Source organism: Solanum lycopersicum, chromosome 5 (genome assembly GCF_036512215.1).
Source record: "Solanum lycopersicum chromosome 5, SLM_r2.1".
Lineage (NCBI taxonomy): Eukaryota > Viridiplantae > Streptophyta > Magnoliopsida > Solanales > Solanaceae > Solanum > Solanum lycopersicum.
The window spans coordinates 50,664,220-50,684,330 of record NC_090804.1 but is presented as its reverse complement, the minus strand read 5'-3'; the positions used below and the strand labels follow the sequence as shown (position 1 = coordinate 50,684,330).

General features: G+C 34.2%; 1 long non-coding RNA gene across 1 annotated transcript; it reads right to left on the bottom strand.

Annotated features, from left to right (window-relative positions):
• Positions 1-8,267: 8,267 nt before the first annotated feature.
• Positions 8,268-11,359, bottom strand: LOC112941571 (uncharacterized). The gene is made up of 2 exons (XR_003246949.2): positions 10,756-11,359; positions 8,268-8,677 (listed from the first exon to the last, which is right to left on the bottom strand). It is a non-coding gene; the product is annotated as an uncharacterized lncRNA (long non-coding RNA).
• Positions 11,360-20,111: the final 8,752 nt, after the last annotated feature.

The following is a 20,111-nucleotide window of genomic DNA, read 5'->3' as shown; positions in this document are numbered from 1 at the left end:
ATTTCATGCTTAGCACAGTTATCAATAAGAATATGAATGTTTGGCAATGGAAAAATTATCTTTTGGGCTGGCTTTGTTGAGATCTCTGTAGTCGACATAAGTTCTGATCTTCCCATCTTTTTTGGCAACCAGAACAACATTGGCCAACCAAGTCGGGTATTGCATCACTTCCGCCAATCGAGATTCGATCTTCTTGGCAATCTCTCCTTTGATCTTTACACCCAACTCAGGCTTGAATTTTTGAGTTTTTTGCTTTACCTGACTGAACCTTGGATTAATCGGTAACTTGTGAGATACAACATTGGTACTCAGCCCTATCATGTCGCTGACATCCCAGACGAACACATCAATGTAATCGGTGAGTAGATGAATTAGTCTATTTCTTTGATATTCATTGAAGTGAACACTGATTTTGACCTCTTTTACACACTCCTGGTCTACTAGATTTACAATTTTAGTTTCCTCTAAATTTGGTTTATGCTGATTTTCAAACTTCAAAAATTCTTCGACAACATATTTCAGTTCCTGGTTTTACTCTTCGTATTAATCGAGCTCATCATCACCTGCGTCATTTTGTTCGTTCAGCTCGTTACATGACAAGACATTGGTAGGTTTAAAATTTATTAGTGAAACAATAAGCAAAGTTAGAAAAGTAAAATATACCAGATGAGTAAATAAATAAATTTCTAACAAAAGAGGCTTTCATTTAAATTAGGAAATAATATAAACTTTGGCTATGGCAAAGCACCATGTTGCCTATTTCAAACATCACGGGTGAATTTTAAAATTCAAGCAATTAAGAAAATGAAAAATGGTGGGTCTTGGGCCTCTTCTGGACCGCCACCGATTCCCTTCTACCATGGAGTTAGGGGAATCTAAATCGGCGTGGAGGTACAATTATGCAGAATCTCTCTAGTCTCTGCATCACGTATACCAGCTAGCTCGACCACTTTCTCAATAACATCATCGATCTCCTCGAAAATTCCACACATTCCTTTTCAAGGGTTGTCATGCTCGGCATACTCCCAGACTGGAAATGATTGACAAAGAAGAGGGATTGGCTTAACCAATTCTTTATCAATCTTCTTCTTCATCTTCATATCATCATCTGTTGGACGTACCCCAAACCATATCTAGCTCCTTTGACAGGGACAAGAATAGGCTCAACAATTCCTTGGGAATTTCTTCCCAATCCAAAACCTGGTTCAAAATAATTTTGCATCATCACAAAGGCTATCATCTTGTACATGAAGGCATAGGAGGTTATGGGTACAAATCCTCACCGATGGAATTTAGCAGCTCCACCATATAGAAATTGGTACCTTCAGACACTTCATGGATAATTGGCGCCTATCTACCAAAGTGACTCCCTTCACCATGAATAACCAACTCTTTGTTCTTCCAAACAAGTTTCATCATTTGATGAAGGGTAGAAGGTACAACTCCAGCCATATGAATGAAAGGCCTTCCCAAAACAAGGTTATAGCTGGTGTCAATATCTAAGACTTGAAATTGTGCGTTGAATCGTCGGACCCATTTGGATGACCAAATATACTGCTCTGAACATGTCTCTCTATACCCCGTCGAAGGCTCTTAGATTGACATGGTTCTGCTAATCAAACAGTAACTGTCGTAGTGTCGACAATGGACAAATGTTTAGACCAGATCCATCATTCACCAAGATGAAATTTATAACCTTCACGCAACATATGATAGTGATGTGCAATACCTTGTTGTGTGACTTTCCTTCAAAAGGCAACTCCTCCTCCCAATAGCTAATCTGAAGTCCTCTGATGGCTTTATTGATCACAGAGGCCACATTATCGCTGCTTGTGCCCACGGGCACATATGTATCATTAAGGCCTTCATCAAAGCCTGTCTATGCAATCGAGATGTCATCAGCAAGGCCCACACAAAAATCTGGGCTGGATTCTTTTCCAAGTTCTTAACAATACAATAATCTTTTGGCTGCATCTTTCTCTAGAATTTCTTCGCTTCGCCTTCGCTTATAGGTCTTTTACCCTAACCATTCTTCTGTCATCAAAGAGACAACTCTTCAGGAGTATAACACCTTCCAGAACAGGTCATACCCTAAGTGGCAGCAGTTTCAATCACAAATTTTGGCCTGACAAGATTTTCTGATGGCACCAAGGCAACAATTTTCGCGGGTGTCAGGATAACGAACTCTTTTTTTTTTATACTCAAAAAGGCCACAAGTCTTTCCAACTCGTTACAATTGATTGGAGTTATCACTTTTATGATGCACCAATAATCATTTGTTTCAATCATATTAACATTGTCGCCTCTATGATTCGGCAAAGGGTTGATGTTGACATTAGTCGCAGCTGGTTGAAGATAGACTATCTCTTTGTCGATTAGTCCTAAATTTTTTGCTTGAGGTTGATACAGTCCTTAGTATAATGCCCAACACTATTTGAATGATAAGCACATTTTTGATCTGGTCTGTAAAATTTAGAACTCGTACCCACTGATTTGAGCCCCACTAGGTAGATATATACGGCCACATCAAGTCGCTCGTACAACTTTGTTCGTCTTTCAAATAGTTAAGTAAGGTTTAGAGGAGGCTTCTTCTTGAATCTAGGTAAAGGTGGATCATTACTTCCTGGTGGAGGAGGCGCTTGTTGGTGACTTTTGTTGTTGGGACAGGGAGCTTGATTTCTAGGATAGGGATTTGTTTGGTAGTTTGGCGATGATGCTTGGTAATTCTTAGAGGAATTTTGGTATAGTGGAGCTTGGACTTGATAAACATGAGGATTTCTCTGTACCTCGACTGCACGTTGGCACAGTTGGGAGCACCACCTTCTAAGTGGGGAGATGGGATTTAATAAAGGGGAGGATGATTTTGGTAAGCGGGAGATGCATTTTGGTAAATTAGACGTGGATTTTGGTATACAAGAGGAGATTTTGGTATTCTAGAGGATGATTATTTTTCTGACTATCTTGGTAGGAGTTTTTAAAAAATCGAGAATAACCTTGGGATGATGACGATCTTCTAGGGTTTTTATTCCCCACATATGAGAGAGCGTCAACGTCCTCTCTTTTCTTCTTCAACAACCTTGAAGATCCGGGCGACACGGCCACCTGGGCTATCTTTCCTGATTTTAAACCATCTTTAATAGTTTAACCGATCTTAACTATTTCGACAAACTTCGCTCCCACGAGCAACATGATTCTGTCGTAATACTCAGGCTCTTGCATTCGCACGAACACTTTGAAAATTTCCTTTTCAGACTTAGGAAGTCTTACCCTTGCAACATCTTTTCTCCACCAATAGGCAAACTCTCTATTGCTCTCGGTGAAATTCTACTTCATCTGCTCCAAAGAGTATCAATCAGGGAAAATTTCTATGTTGAATGCAATTGATCAATGAAATCTTTGGCTAGAGCATTCCAGCTTTTCCATTGTCTTGTTTCGTGGGAGGTAAGCCATTCTAGAGCCTCTGCACATAGGCTTCGGCTGAATAGACGCATCAATAGAGTTTCATCCCTACCAACTCCAACAAGCTGGTCACAGTAGGCTCTCAGATGAGCCATAGGTTGCCCAACTCCATCGAAAGTATCAAATTTTGGAATCTTTAACCCCTTTGGAAGGTCCATATTTGGATGAATACACAAATCTTCATAATTAAGACCGGCTGCATCAGGGATATGCATTGGAGCTCTTTCATGACTCTCTTGATCTCTTCTCTCTTATATCCACTTTTACTTCTTCCTTCACTCTCCATTCTCTTTCCTATTCCTCATAATGGTCCAACTCAGAACTGTGCACGTCGAGCTCAGCAGGGACGATAATATGGAAAGTGGCTCTTTTAGGTAAGGGTGGAGCTACGAAAAGACTATGGGCGATTTGAATGGTTTGGTATTTCTATGGATAAGACTGAGGATTGGTATTCTGATTTAAGTGGTGGTAGGATGCTTAGGGATTGAAAGTATTTTGGTTTGGATTTTGGCCTAGATTTTAAGGTGGTGGAGCGTTTGATGTTGGGTATTTTGAGAGTGAGGTGGTATTTGGGAATGGTTGTTTTGAGTAGGAGGGGGAGTTTGGTAGGATGCAAAAGCATATTGGAGATTTTGTGTAGTCAAGTTTATGACAGAGCGATTTTGGACAGGTGTAGATAGATGATTCTGGGATGGATCCACATTTTAAATAAGGAAGTAGAGAGGAGGTCTCCCATCAGCAGTGTTAGCAGCAAAACGTGGTGGAGGCAGATCTTGTCTGCTTTGCATCTCCACCATCATCTCCGCAATCTGTTGCATCAGTTTCAAAATCAATTCATTTTGGACCTCTATGGGGGGCTGAGCCACCTCAATGTTAGTGAGACTTACTTCTTCGTTGTTATCTCCCATTGCGTTTTTGCTTTGACCGAATCTTATCTGGGAAAGGAATATGCAGGATCTTTTTATTTGGTGAAATAGGGATGATCTACCAGCTTAATCGACACAGATCAGTTTCAGAGTACCATAAAAGGGAAACAACTCAAAGGCAGATTTGTCAGTTTAGATTCATGATAAAAATGCATAATATCACACAGAGACCAGATAAACGCACAAGTTGCTATGTCTGAGGATGTCTTCAACTCACGAGTAAGGACGGAAGCAAATTTTTAACAAGCAGGTTTTTGCTTCTTTTTAGTTTAACCCTATCATAAAAAAGCTAAATCACATTGAGCTAAGGTCTTCTTGCAGATGTCCTTTGATGTCTGTTGATCTGATCATTGTATCTACTCGTAATATGATAGGGGGAGACTAAAACATTTAAAAGATAGGGACCGGGCCTTTAAAGGTTGCCTACGTATCTCACATAGATAATTCAGGCCCAACGTAGTTAAAGTACAAAAGGAAATATTTTCATTCATCTATTCATTACGATTACAAGTAAACTGAAAGACAACAAAGCTTTAAATATAAAATGATGACTACAACTCAGTATGTCAAGCCGCGGTTCATCACATGCAAGGAGAACGCCATCACCTCATGTGTTCAAAGTACTGTTCATACTGAACTAACCATGGACTGCGTTTTTAAACCCAAAGCACTCCTCTATCGTATGCCCTTTCTGGTTGGGATGACATTCGCATGTCTTGCGGAAATCCCCTGATGCCTCTTGGGGTGACGCTCTTTTGATGGGTCTCAACACATTCCAAGATCAATAGTGTTTGAAAACGAGTGCGCACGAAATGACCTCTATCCTTTTTCGACATTTGTGTGGATATTCCTCAAGAGAAATTTTCTTGTCTCCATTTTTCAAACGTCCTTCAGAAGAAGGTTTGCGCGCAAGTGCCTCCTCATAACTCTCTTTGTTGATTTCCTTCTCGGAGCTTCTAGAATGAAACATTAAGTCATACAGGCGCTTTCTGCACTATTTTTGTGTGTCGATCCTCTCTTCTTCACTTGGCCTAGTTTGGATACTCTTTCCTTTGTCCATAGAGGTGATCATTCCTTTCCTGAGACGATAGAGTAGGGTTTTAGGTTTTGGGATATGAGATGTGTCTTTTGAGTGAGAAACTTAACACTCGGAAAATTTTTGTCGGACATATTGTAATAGTGACTTGTGTGTATATTTTATAGAACTTTCTTCACAGGAATGAGTTGACTATATCCTCATTCAAAGCAACATATCACATAAGCACTTAAAACACCTATATTGCGTCCTAATCATGCATGTGACCCTTTTGTTCCAAGGGTAGGCCTAGGGATCTATAGTATGTATTGCGTTGTTTAAAAAAGGTTGTTGCATCCCCCAAAATAAAATTCACAAATAATCATAGCATTCGTTACATAGTTTTAAGCAAAATGAGCTACATTTTCATGGAAGGAGAATACATTGCGAATACAAGTATAAAACAATCCCACGCATGGGAATTAGAATGTCTCTCTACCTCTTCGCGAATGATTTGCATTTGCTTGTTACTACATATGACTCATCAAAAAAAACTTTGGAAGTTGGAGGCACGGCCTGTAGAGTGTTCATCTACTCATCTAGGATTGCATCTAGACGCACCAAACAATCCCTTGCATCAACTAGCTCTTGTGACCTCACCGCTAGAGCCCTCTAATTTTCTAACTCTCTAATTGGTACTCGTGGTCCCTTCGCTGAAATTCCTTATCCCTTCGGTCCCATTCCTGCTGAAAATAATATGCGAAGATCTAGATCCTTATCTATACGTCTTTGACTTTTTGATCCACGCGTAGTTTTGGGTTCACTATAACACATAAATCATTCTGCAACAACATCTTGTATTCATCTACATACCCTACTTCATATCTATTTTATGTCATACCCCATTTCATGTTGACACGTCCGGCCCATTCTTGGAGGATGATCTTGGCGAAAGGTATTTTAGTGCACCCATTATATCGACGATAAAACAGCTAGTATCCCCGTGGACAAGTGTGATTTGTGTTCTACAGAATTGCTGCATCACCCTAGCTTAATTGTGGGGTCGTAATCCCTTGACGATAGAAAAGACTAAAAAGGGAATTTTGGCCCTTTGCGCTGCTATATTCTCAGACATGAAGCTCGGCAACATCCACTGTATGTATCCTTCTTGTAGATCGTAAAATACCCTCACCCACGCATCCCTGGTGGTGTGAATTGGGAATATATGAACACTTCGATATAATTCGTAATTATCAAGGGGACACGTCTGGATCGATTCGGTAACTCTTGTTGTTGGGTGCCATTTGTTATGCACAAATGCTTTGTCATCCACCACTGAAGTACATTGTTGAAACCTTGGAAAAATGGGAACCCGTTCTTACATTATCTCAAAGACCGATAGATGTCGGCCAAAATGACTGGGGCTAAACTGCAATGCTACCAATTCCTCTAAAAATGGCGTCTACTGCCATTACGACTCGGGTGTCAATATGTTTTCCTTCATTCTGAGGGAACACAATGCGATGGCTTGAGTTTGTCTTCAAGTAATATGGTCATAGAATTAATTTGGAAATTGCACAAAATAGCTATCATGCCCCCATATTTCGAAACATCTCATTAGTGGTATACTTTGGGCATCCAACAAGTTATCCCTTACCAGCAGCAACATGTCTTTCAATTCTCTACTAGTCGGCATATTTTGTAGAAGGATGTGATGATCTGGAAATTTTTTCCTCTTGGCACATGTTCCGATAGAGTCCAGACAATCCTTTATTTCTTCTAGCATTGGTGCCATTTCGACGTCTCCAAATTAAAACACCATCTTTTTGTCGTCCCAGAACTGCGTAATTACCTCGATAAACATGGGCCAAGCCTTGAAGTCCATTATCGAAGGTAAGTGGCCCATGTATCTCATTTGTCAATCTTGGAGATTGTCCCACCATATACGAAGAATGTCTCATGTCTTGGTGACCATGTTGAAGCTGATGAACTTACTCGACATCTAAAAAAACATACGACTAGTTAGTTTCCAACCCCCATGACACAACAATTAGCTAAACACACAAACATCCTTCAGATTAAACACACAAATATGATCTTCTTATCGAGCCGTGGGTTCTTTGGACTCAACGAGGTCTTTCTAATAGGCCCACTACTCCTTGGGTGTTCGGTTATCTTAGGCCAATGCGCTACTTTTCAGGTTTTGGTTCTCTTTTTCTTAGTTTAACTAGGAGTGGGTTATATTTATAGTGGAAAGGGTAACCAAAGCGGACTACTTGGGCCGGGACAGTTAACGATCGTTAACTATCAAGTAGCCAACTACATTTGTCACAGTGCCCCGAGAAATATTTTGTTATGGAACGACTGTGAACATGCATAATCGTCCTTTAAGCGGTAAACAAAAATAACCATCGTTTAACGGAGTTATAATGCAACAGTTTATATAGTACGATAAATAAACAGATAAAGTTAACTTCACACAACCATTCTGTTTTATATATTTTGGAAAAATAATAATTTTTGTATGTTTTTGACTTTTTAAGAGTCGCCACTTAATTTTTGAGAAAAATCAAGAAAACCATTCTTCCATTTAATTGAAAACAGAAAATCAAATGAAATAATTTTAGGAAGGTTCGGGGATTTCTATTAACATCTTAGAAAGGTTTTTAAAAGAACCTAAGACGTACGCTAACATGCGGTTATCCGACAACAAACTTAATTTGGCTAAAAAGATAATTTTGATTTCAAGATAAAAATCGCTTTGGATTTGTTTGAAACAAAGTAATTAATTTACTATATAAGTGAGAACTGGATCACAATTTTATTTATTCTTTTAGAATCCGTTTCAAATTAATTTTAAGTTGACGTTTGCGAGGAATTGAATTATATTAACTTTAAAACTACCAAAAACTAAATTATATAAATAAACGAGAATACAAGAGGAGAGAGAGAGGAGAGAGTTTGGTCCTAATTCGGGTTATCTGTCTTCCTTGAACGGTATTTGGACCCACTTCTTTTGGGTTTTTGACCCATTTGTTTTTGTACCTATCCTAAAATAATCTTACAATAATAAATAAATAAATAAATACGACAAGGGCATACGCCCGAAAAATAATCTTTCGAATGAATTTGGTCCTTTGAGGCCCAATCTCTTCAACTTCTTCCTCTTCAAAACATGTACATTTAATACATGTATTGACTTGATGGAAGGAAGTATAAGTCTTTATGATTCTTCCAAAATGCGAGGGAAAGAGTCTCCAGAGACGCGGGAGAGACGCTTCCAACATAGAAGAGAATGAAATAAAATAGCGATTAATAACATAGTATACTTTGATTCTATATAACTCTACCAACTCACAAAAATAAAAAATAATAAAAAAATGTGTGACTAGTTTACTGCCGAGTTGTTAAAAGTAAAACATGCAATACTAAATGAACTTTCACTTTAATCAAACTAACTTCACGTAATAAGATAAAACATCAAATAGTAGTGATAACTAAACAATGAGGCCAATAGTGACTAGAGGAAGTAGATTTAGCAAAAATTATTTAGACATAAATGATAATTTGGAAGCAATTATCAGTAAGAAGAGTAGAGTGAGCTATTGAAGCTAATGTAATTAAGTCTTCTTCTAAAAAATGCAACATGAAGATATGCAGAGACAATAGTACCCCGTGTAATAATGAATAAACTTGAGAATTTAAACCCATGAACAAAATAGTATACCCAATTAACAAAATGATGCTACTCCCTCGAAATAAATGAGACATGGTTAAAAGAGAGATGTTAAACAATTTCACGACTTTAAGTAAAGAAATAGAGCAAGCATAGGCGTAAAAAATTACAACTAATTTAAGCATCATTTTCAACTAAAGAGGCATGTATTTAGGACTAAACAAAGGATTAAAGCTTAAAACTTAAAGACTACAATCTATTACACATCTCGAATAATAAGGGAAGGAATCAAGCAAACTATAGTAAATGAGCAACAACTACGACTAACAAAAGAAGAATTGAGAATTTTAGCAAGGATATTGTAAAATATAAATGCTAATAAATGTTATGAATAATAAGATCGTGCAGAAAAAGATATATGTAAACCCATTAAATGAGACAAAGTAATTTGACATTTTTATAACAAAGTAATATTAATGAATAATAATAAGGAAAGCACCATTAATATAAATAAAATAAAATTCCAGCGCAGTAAACACTTGCTTTTGTGTAAGATAGTATTTTTTTTTAAAACAAGAGGCATTTATTTATTCATACTAAGGTACCAATATAATTAGAGAGCTAGCACTGGAAGGCAGGCTGAAACTCTGCCCCAACCAACCTCTTTGTAAAGGGTGCTCATCAGGAGTTTAGAAATAAAAAACTTGATTACTGGTACTAACAGTAGGAGCCATATTATGGGCTGTTACGTTGAAATGTAAAATACTTAGGTTGCCTAGTTGAGCTAGGTTATTATAATCATTAGTAATTATGCATCTAGAATCTCCTCTATGGGTTGAAGATCAATTATGAGGCGACTCTCTAGGAAGGTATGTAACTAGAATAATTAACAAAATATCAACAAATGGAATTAAAGGAAGAATTCAAGATCAAAGAGAAAAAAAAAGTAATAATTTGAACAAAATACTCAAATCAATCAAGACATTTTTCCGAAAAAACAATTTCATTTGAGAAGCCAAACGACTTAAAAACATTAACAAGGATGAACTCCAAAACCTAAAAAAATAAATAAATGGGAACTTAAAACTCAAGTGAACTACAAAATGTTTAGATTAACAATAAGATGTAAGATCATGGAGGTACCGCGTTGAAACAAAATGAGGTAGTCATCCTTCATGATTCTAGAAATCTTCAACAAAACAAACAAACAAATAAATTACATGCTACAAATTGCTTGACATAGTGTATTAACCAAGAACAAACTTGAAAGGGTATCCAAAATGATCAAGGCGAGGATCTGACCAAGCTTACACGCAAAATAATTGAAAGAAAAGAAAACGAATAGCAGGAAGAAACACACTATAGAACTTAATTATTTAAATCAAACCAGACTTTTGTTAAATCCATCTTAGTCAAAAGAAGACATGAAATTTACAATATGGCGTGAACTTAAAGCCAAGTGAAATAGAGAGACGGAAACATTAAGCAAGGTTTCACGATACTTCAACACGAGCACTATCTCTATTTGGTCAAAAAGGCTAAGAAAACAATACAAATTAGGTCAACAAAATAACAGATATTAACAGCGAGCAACCATGTAACAAAACTCTTCAGCATTAAACAATTATTGTGACACTAAGATAGGGGTGAGAAGAAAATGAAACGGAGGGATGTTTTACCTTTTCGAGTGCAGCGAGATGGAGATAGCGCGAGCCGAACAAACACGATCTTCCGACCACAAAGCTCGACTTAAAACGGAGTTTGAGAGGACACGACGCAACTAGAAGGAATGTGTGATATCTCGACGGAGAACTAGAACATAACGTTGTTTCGAACATCTTATCGTGTTTCTATACTATTTTCTTAGCAGCTCTTGACATTCCTACTCAAGGGATTTTCCAACAAAAAATTCAACTAGAAAAATCAAACTCCTTTTTCCCAAGTTCCAGTTGTATCAGTGTCCTCCAGCTAGTTGTAAACAAACTTGAAGGAGTTAAATTCCAAAGAAAAAAATTGCTCGCTCTTTTTTTAAAAAACTCAAAAAAAATCCTTTGCCTAAAAAATCAAAATCCCCCTAACTCCCCTCAAATAGTGAATAGGAAAGAGATATATAGAGGAGGATTTGGGTTTTCCTAAAGGAAGAGGTGAGGATAGAATCGACCAAATCCAAGGGTATTTCAAAATTTGATAAAGGAAGAGGTGAGGATAGAATCAACAACTTTTTCTAAGATTTTGTCTATATTCCAGAAAGATCGGAAGGGGATAGATGGTTGAGATGGTTCCATCGTCCTTGGAATTGCAACGTGGCATAATTTTATTCGTCCCAAGGATGATTCTTGCGTTCTTGGAGCTGTTGTTGGGGTCGTACAAGCACAGAAAGAAGAAAGGGACGAGTTGAAAAAGACATCGAAGGAGAAGAGACACGTACATTGTTCACGCGTGTGCTTCTAGAACCATTGTCAGTGCATTTGCTACTTGTGATGCGCTTTTTGATGACCATTTTTTCTACCCATGCCGTGAGGAAAACGGATGGAGCAAAGCGTGGGGAAATGTTGCGTACATCGGGGAAGACTGAATTCTTTTATGGAAAGGAAAAAATGGGTCAGGTATTTTGGACAAAAAGGCTGGAGTTTTAATGGGTTTGGGGTTATAGGGGAACTGGGATACTAAAAAAAACTTGAATTGGGCTGGGAATTAATTTGGTGAAATGGGCTTGGATGGCTGAAACTATAGGGAATTTTGTTAAAGGGAAACTTTTCTAGCAAAATTTAGGTAACTAGTCAAAAAAAAATAAACTTATTTAGTGATAATATCCATACATTAATAATTAAACATGTCAAAAATGTCATTATTTTAAAAATAAATAATTATTTTTATATTATTAATATTTTCTCTTTCATTATTTACACCCTTTTCTCTCTCTCATAAATTACATATTTTCCTATATTTATGTAATTAGATATATACTAATGATATTTTAAATTTTCTCTCTCTTTTATTAAGATCATTATTAATTTCTATCAATATATTTATTACTAAAATTATATAGAATGAGAATTTTTCAAAATGTCAATATTTTAACATTTAAGAGGGCTCATTAGCAATATTTTCAATATTTAGTAAAAATGTCAAATTTTAGTTTGTTATGTATCTTATTATGTTTTTATTATTTATTTTTATTTAAAGAATATAATTATTTAACAACAAAAGGGAGAAAATCAAGGGAGAGAATATTTCAAAAAAGGTAAGAATCCTTAATTTTCTCATCAGTTACATTTTCAAATAAAATTTAAACTTTGTTCTTTTTTTTGGGAAAATTGTATATCATAGCAAACTAATAATCTAAATTAAATTTAATTGTGCTCCATAGCAAACATTAGCTAAAATTTGCCAGTGTCTCTCTCCCAAAAATCTCGCTCGCCACTCTCCATTCTCGCTCGTCTCTCTCGCTTTATACACAGAAGTGTATAATTATGTTTCTGTTTTGTATAAAGCGAGAGAAAATTGTGTATACACATGCAAAAATGTATATCTTCGTGTTATACACTTAATTATACAATTTACAAACATTTTACGTCAAATATTGCAGAGAAAAAGACCAACAAATTATACAATTGCGAATTATACAATTGCAGTGAAATACAATTTTCTCTAGCTTTATACAACAGAAGTGTACATATTGTGTTTCTGTTTTTGTATAAAGCGAGAAGTGTATAATTATGTTTCTGTTTTGTATAAAGCGAGAGAAAATTGTATATACACATGCAAAAATGTATATCTTCGTGTTATACACTTAATTATACAATTTACAAACATTTTACTTCAAATATTGCAGAGAAAAAGACCAACAAATTATACAATTGCGAATTATACAATTGCAGTGAAATACAATTTTCTCTAGCTTTATACAACAGAAGTGTACATATTGTGTTTCTGTTTTTGTATAAAGAGAGAAAAACATATATCTTCTCGCTATACACTTATAATTATGCAATATACATACATTTTAATTTAATTCAACTGTATGCAAAACAAATTATACAATTGCAGCGAAATAGGGCAGCAAATTATACAATTTATGCCAGCGAATTATACAATTTAGGCCAGCGAAATATACAATTGTATATGCATAGCAAATTATACAGTTTTATGTTTGCTATGGAGCGCAATTATGCAAAGTTTGCTATAGCATACAAATATGAACTTTTTGTTTGCTATATGTGAATGTTGCCCTTTTTTTTTTCTCCAGAATTTTTACCTTTTTAAAATTATATTCATTCCAAAATTTATTCTATTTATATTTATTATAGTTTTTTATTAGTTTGTATTCAATCCAATATATAGGTATGTCGAATTTATCTATATAGTCATTTAAGAGATATATATGTATTCATATATTTTTTTCCCTATATAGTTATTTATTCTTCAAAAATCTTGTATCTATTCATTTCAATATGTATTTTTTTTGTATTTATATTTATTCTAGTTTTTATTTAGCATTTTTTATAATAATAATATATAAAATACAAATAAGTAGTATGATGAAAAAGTGAATGAAATATAAAATTGAAAACAAATAATTGAATATTTGGTGTACTCATTCTTAAATAAAATACATAACTAGTTGACATACCTTTAGAATAAATACAAATTAAAAAAAAATGTCAAATTCAGAAATAATGCAACATAATTTTTGAATGAATACAACTGTTAATTGTAAAAATACATACTGACAAAAACAATATCAAAATTCAATATATACTTCCAAATTTATGGATACAAAAAACAATAAAACAATTAAATACGAAAATACATACTAACTAAAACAACAACAAAATTCAATATACACTTCCAAACCTATGAATATAAAAAATATTTAAACTATGAAATATACACAATGAAACTCATAGAATGTGTTACATTGACATAACTAACACAAAAAAAAAAAACAGAACACAAAATACATTAAATATATGAAATACAAAAATAAATACTAACTATAACATAATAAAAATTTCATATACACTTTCAAACGCATTGTAATATGAATTTTTTTGAATCTTAAAAATTACTAAACAAATTAATCTCAACATGCAAGACACAACATACAGAAAAAAAAACTCTTCTCCAACAAATTGGCCTTCTTCAACTTCATGGTTATGAATTTGTGTGTGATTTTGCACATCAACGGATTCAGGCATTTTTCCCGGTGTATATCCTCCTTAGATTTCGAAACGGAGCCTACATTATTGTTTAATTCTTGAGTGAAAAAAATTAAATGATGAAAAATCGGAAGAACTTTGATTATTTTGTCCAATACCTCTAGTAACTCTCTTGAAAACGTCCATAAAAGAGAGAATTATGTAGTCTCAAACCCTAAAAAATGTTTTAAGAACAACAACAAAAGAATAAATAAAAAGCACTAAAATCAGTAAATAAATAAATAAGGAATCTGAAAAAATAATACCCAAATTAAAGTTAATCATCAAATCAAATATTGCAACTAAATTAAATGAGAATAATAGAAATATTAATATATTGAATCAAAAATCTATGGAATTGATTTGGAAGAATGTTAGAGAGAGAAATTGAAAAGAAGAGTAAGAGAAGAGAGAGAAAAATCTGAAAATTTGATCAGTAATAAATATATAGATAGAAATTAATAATAATCTTAATAAAAGAGAGAGAAAATTTAAAATATCATTAGTATATATCTAATTACATAAATATAGGAAAATATGTAATTTATGAGAGAGAAAAAAGGGTGTAAATAATGAGAGAAAATGTTAATAATATAAAAATAATTATTTGTTTTTAAAATAATGGCATTTTTGACATGTTTACTAATATTATTAAAGTATGGATATTATCACTAAATAAGTTTGTTTTTTTGACTAGTTGGCTAAATTTTCCTTTGTTAAATAAATAGAAAGAGTCAGACGAATTAATATAATCAATTTACGAGCTTCTTAAAATTAACGAAATAAATTATTTAGCTTAATAAAAAATATAAACAATTAAGTAATTAAACTAATTAACAAAGTATTTAATTAAAACAATATATATTGTAGACAATTTTCAAATACTTATAAAATAAGCTAATTATATAAAGGACATATATACTATCTTAAAATTATAAAATCTACCAAAATTCATTTGAAATAACTTGAAAAACATTTTGAATTTTATAAAATTAATTATTTTAAAACACTCAAAATTTAAGAAAATTGTGAATTAATTTTTCGGGAGGGTAAAAATTGGGTGTCAACAAGTGTCATTCGAGGACGAATGTTGTCCAAGTGGGGGAGATTGTAAGACCCCGAAAATGACTTAGGTGAAATATAGAATAACATGTTTTTATTGATGGTTTAAGGTCCTAAATAGGTCTACTTTGTGTTATTGAGGCAGTGTCTAAGAGTAAGGTGCAGGAAGTCAAACATCAAGGGACGATTTTTAAGACGTTTGACTAGTAAGTCACCTATGTGCGTCATATGTGCTTTTATGTTTTTATGTGTGCTTCATGAGGTTATAAAGTACTTAAATAATTTATTATGATTTATATAGGTAGTGTGTGGAGTTTCATGAAGATTGAAGGTCAAAAGTCCAATAACGTCCATGACGTTCTAAAGATGTTCCTTGAAATGACCTTATTTGTCTAGGCATGTTTCTTTGAGTTTTACGTGTTTGTCTTGGATAAAATTCATGTGAGAGGTCCTCAAATCATATACAATCATGTTTTTGGTTGGTAATTATTGGGAAAAAATCCCAAGGACCAACCAATGGTCCTTGAAGAAGGACCCATGTTGGTGGACAAAACTGCCCAAAGCAGTCCCACCTACGAATGTCAATCGACGGCCAGTGGCTTGGTCGACGCCCTGTATGTGGTGGGTGTCGTTTGATACTCAGCCTGGGACATAAGATAACAATTTCAAGTATCTTAACCCATCAACGGAGGACAGGACGGCCCGTGTATTGACCTACGCCCCGTCAATGGGCAACTGTCTTTTGAGGTGTGTGTTCCCGTGCAGGCTGCTATTAAGTGAGGGGTGAAAGTGTAATTTCACCCCACATCAAAATAAGAGTACTGGCTGTTCCTTAAGGGTATTTTGGGTATTATAAGTGTGTATATTAGTCTTAAACACATTGAAGATTTCATTTTTTTCAATCAAAACCCCAAAATTCCTTAGAAATTCCTTAAAACTCCATTAAAGTCCAAAGTGAAGGAAGAGCTTGGTGTAACGAATTGACTGGACATTATTTATAAAATTGAAGAATTAGCATCATCAAGGTATGGATTTTGATCATTGAAACTCTCTTCATCAAGTATCCCAACTCTCAATAAGTTTTCTAATGTTTTCAAGTTGAATTGTCCAAATTTCACGATTCTACCACGGGTTCTTGCATTAATGACTTCTAAACATTGGATAATGATTTAATTGATATTTATTTTATGATTTAACCTAAATTAATATGAACCCATGAATCGGATGAACCCTAGATATTTACTAAGTTATGGGATACTTGATATTGACCTAGTGTATATGAATAACAATGTAGATTTTTAGGGGCTATCCAGTGATGTAATAATTGTATTCAATTGATATCTAGGTTGTATTAGATTTATGAATTTACATTGAATTGACCTTATTTTATTGATTATCATAGTTTCTATATTGAATTATTGTCCGTGGCCATTGGTAATGGCCTTATGGTATTGAATTGGATGATTAGCATCGAATTGAGGTGTTGAGTATGTTGAGGTTGTAAGCTGCCCTATTTAATTTATTTTGATGTTAATTAGACTTCAATCATATTGTCATTGGTATGATCCACTTATGGTGGCGGCGTTATGTGCTTTACTTGTAATTGACATGGTCTTGTCGGCATTACTTTATGTATGATGATGATGATGGACTTGTCGGCAAACTACTTGAAGTAATGTGTCTATGTGAAGTATTATCATATCTACCTATATGCAAGTAAGGTGAAAGTTTGATGTATATTAGGAGATCATGTTAGACTATGACTATGTGCTTATATGTGTAGAGATGATGCATGATTGTTCCTACTTGACTATATGAGTCAATAATGAATATATTGATGATGTTTTATTAATGTATAGGGTTACATAAATATTATAAGGGTCTTTCTAAGTTCTTTAAAGAATGATATGCTATATGTAATAAGGTAAAAGAATATTGTGTCTTGTTTGGCAGACTTGTGTCCCTTACTTGATATATGTATGAATGTTATGAGATTATAATATGTCTTGACTAGGTAGGATTAGTTCACCCTTTTCATGTATGAATTAAATATATGTGAGACCATAGAGTACGTTAAGAAGGTCATGTACATGGTAAAGGTTATGTTATGAATGTTGAAGTCCACAGCCGTAATGGTATCCTTAATGTAAAGGAATGGTGGACTGAAGGTTAATTGGATGGAACGACATCATATTAATCCTTAGGAAAGTCATAGTGAGGTATCTTAGTCTCCATTCAAAGGTATCCCTAATCAACCTCTCTGCTAGGGTGAATGTGATTGGGCTATGAACTAGAAAAGGAACCTCTTCATGTGATCCTTCAATGTCAATTTCTCTATGATAACCAAGGCTAGAACCGAGTGATTATATTAAGGGAAGTGGATCTACTTGAGAATGAGACTAGAGTACAATGTACCTCTACTTTAGAAATAGAATTGAATGCATAAAATCCCTTTATATTTCTTGACCATGTATCCACATGGGATGTGTCCTAGTTATACCCTAGGCAAGAAGAACACCCTTATCAGAGTAGGTTAGAATTTTGGATTCCACGTCTAGCTATTATGGTCTATGTCGTTTATTTCCAATTATCATCATATGGAATACCTATTAGTATATTTAAGAAGTTCTATGAAGTTTTGGTGGTGTTATAGGATACTATCTAGACATTATACAGAAGGCTTTGAAGGTGTTACTTGGAGTTCCTACGTCTTGTCCAAGACCACTACATGAATGTCCTTTATGTGATGTATGAGTCTCAATGAACTAATGAGCTAATGACTTATGTTATGAAGTATGTAAATGGAATAAGTACTCATCTACAGTAGTTAAGGGTTGTCTAGTTAAGGTGTGAAGGGGGCATAGGAATGGTCCCTATCTTTCCTAGATGAGTCTTAAGAATGACTCTAGTTAGGGAAGATGTTGATTATGTGGACATGATCCAAACTTAGGAAGTCTTAAGGATTATTTAGGTAGTACTGAATAGGTCAATTATGGACGTTATCTTCTTGAGCTACTTAAGTAAGTCTTTTGATAGACTTTTATGAGGAAATGTCATATTATCCATATGTTGATATGTTTGATGTCTTGAAGTGTGTATGTGACTTATTATAAGTAGTCTTGAGTATCATTTAGGCATGCTTAGGGAGGTAATATGGGTGGTTTATCGTTGTGTTTCTTAAGTGAATCTTAGAATTGCTTTAAGTGGGATGATTACATACTAGAACATGTCTAAGGTGAAGATAAGTAACTTCATTGTATAGTAAAGTTTCACTATAACAGCAAAAGGGGTTCAGTGTAAAGTGACCTTAAAATTTCGATATTTCGTTTCAATGTTATCTTATGTGTTTATAAGCTGTTAAGTATTATTCTTATGATTGTAATATGATTTTTAAATGAAATGATATAAATTTCGAATAAATGTCCATTTTCATGATTTTTATGCATTATGCAATACTTAGTACATGTCATTGTACTAACTCCATGCTTTTATATATTTGTATAGTCGTTGAAAGGTCAGGAGCATTTGGGAAGGAAGATTTGGACTATAGCATCTTTCAAGAGAAGTCGAAGTATGTCCTTATTTGTTTCGAGGGCATAGATGTGTTTTATGTTTCCATTTAAAGTTTTGTAATAGATTAAGTAATTTCGTATTAGTATTGTATATGAGCCATGACCTAAGTATTTTCGTGTCTATGTTTGATGAGATTGAGACTTAGTATTTCCTATGACTTTATATGAAAGAGATTTTTTAAAGACTATGATATGTTTTGTGAAAAGTTTTAATTCCACACTACTTCTCATTTTGTGTATGCGTTGAATGATATGTAAGGACTTGTACAAGACCTCCGAGAGGTCAAGTACGCCAGTTGCAACCAGAGATTGCCCCTATCTTCTAGGGTGTGGTTTCGGGATATCACACTTTGAGAGATATATAATGACTTCTCTATGGTCTTGATGACCAAAGTATGAATGTGCTCTTGATGAGGAATGTTGACTAACATTCTTAATGAGATTATATATACTTTACTTGGATTGTATTATGAGATTAATTCTTTTTCATGACTTATTTAATATGAATGTGTCTTGTATTTTGTGACTTAAAAGAGTACTTAGTGTGAGTAGTAGTATGGGATGTTATTCATACATTGCACAAGTATGAGTTAGGGTTGCCCTAGATTATGATTTTAAAGTTTTTAAATGATTTATGAGCTGTTTATGTTCCTTATGTTTGTGCATTGTCTAATATTAAAATAAAAAATGATAACTTTACTTTGGTGGCCTTAGTGTGGTACACTAGTGTGGATGGTTGTATGGGATGTTATTCTTACATTTCACAATGTATGGCTTGAGGTTACTTGAGGATAAAACTTAATGTGTTTAGATGAGTTATATAATGATTATGTCCAGATGTAAAGAAATGATGTGTATGTTTGTATATTATGCCTCTTTTACTTAGTTCATGAAGCTTTTCTAAAAATTGCCATATGCATGATTTTAAAGTATAATGTTTGTTTTTATCATGGTTTTTGTGTGACATCATACTTGGTACTTTTTGTACTAACCCATATTTCTTCATTTTTACCAAAGTGTAGTGTTTGGAGATTCGCTATCCTAAGCTTTGAGGATAGGTTTTTAAGAAGTTGGAATTGAAGAGTTTGTGAGTCCTCATAGTTTTGTCTTAAGGAGCTTCGAGTTGAAGAATTGGTGAGTCATCATAGTTTCGAGGACAAACTCACCTTGTTCCCTTATGTATTATTCCCTTTGGTCTAT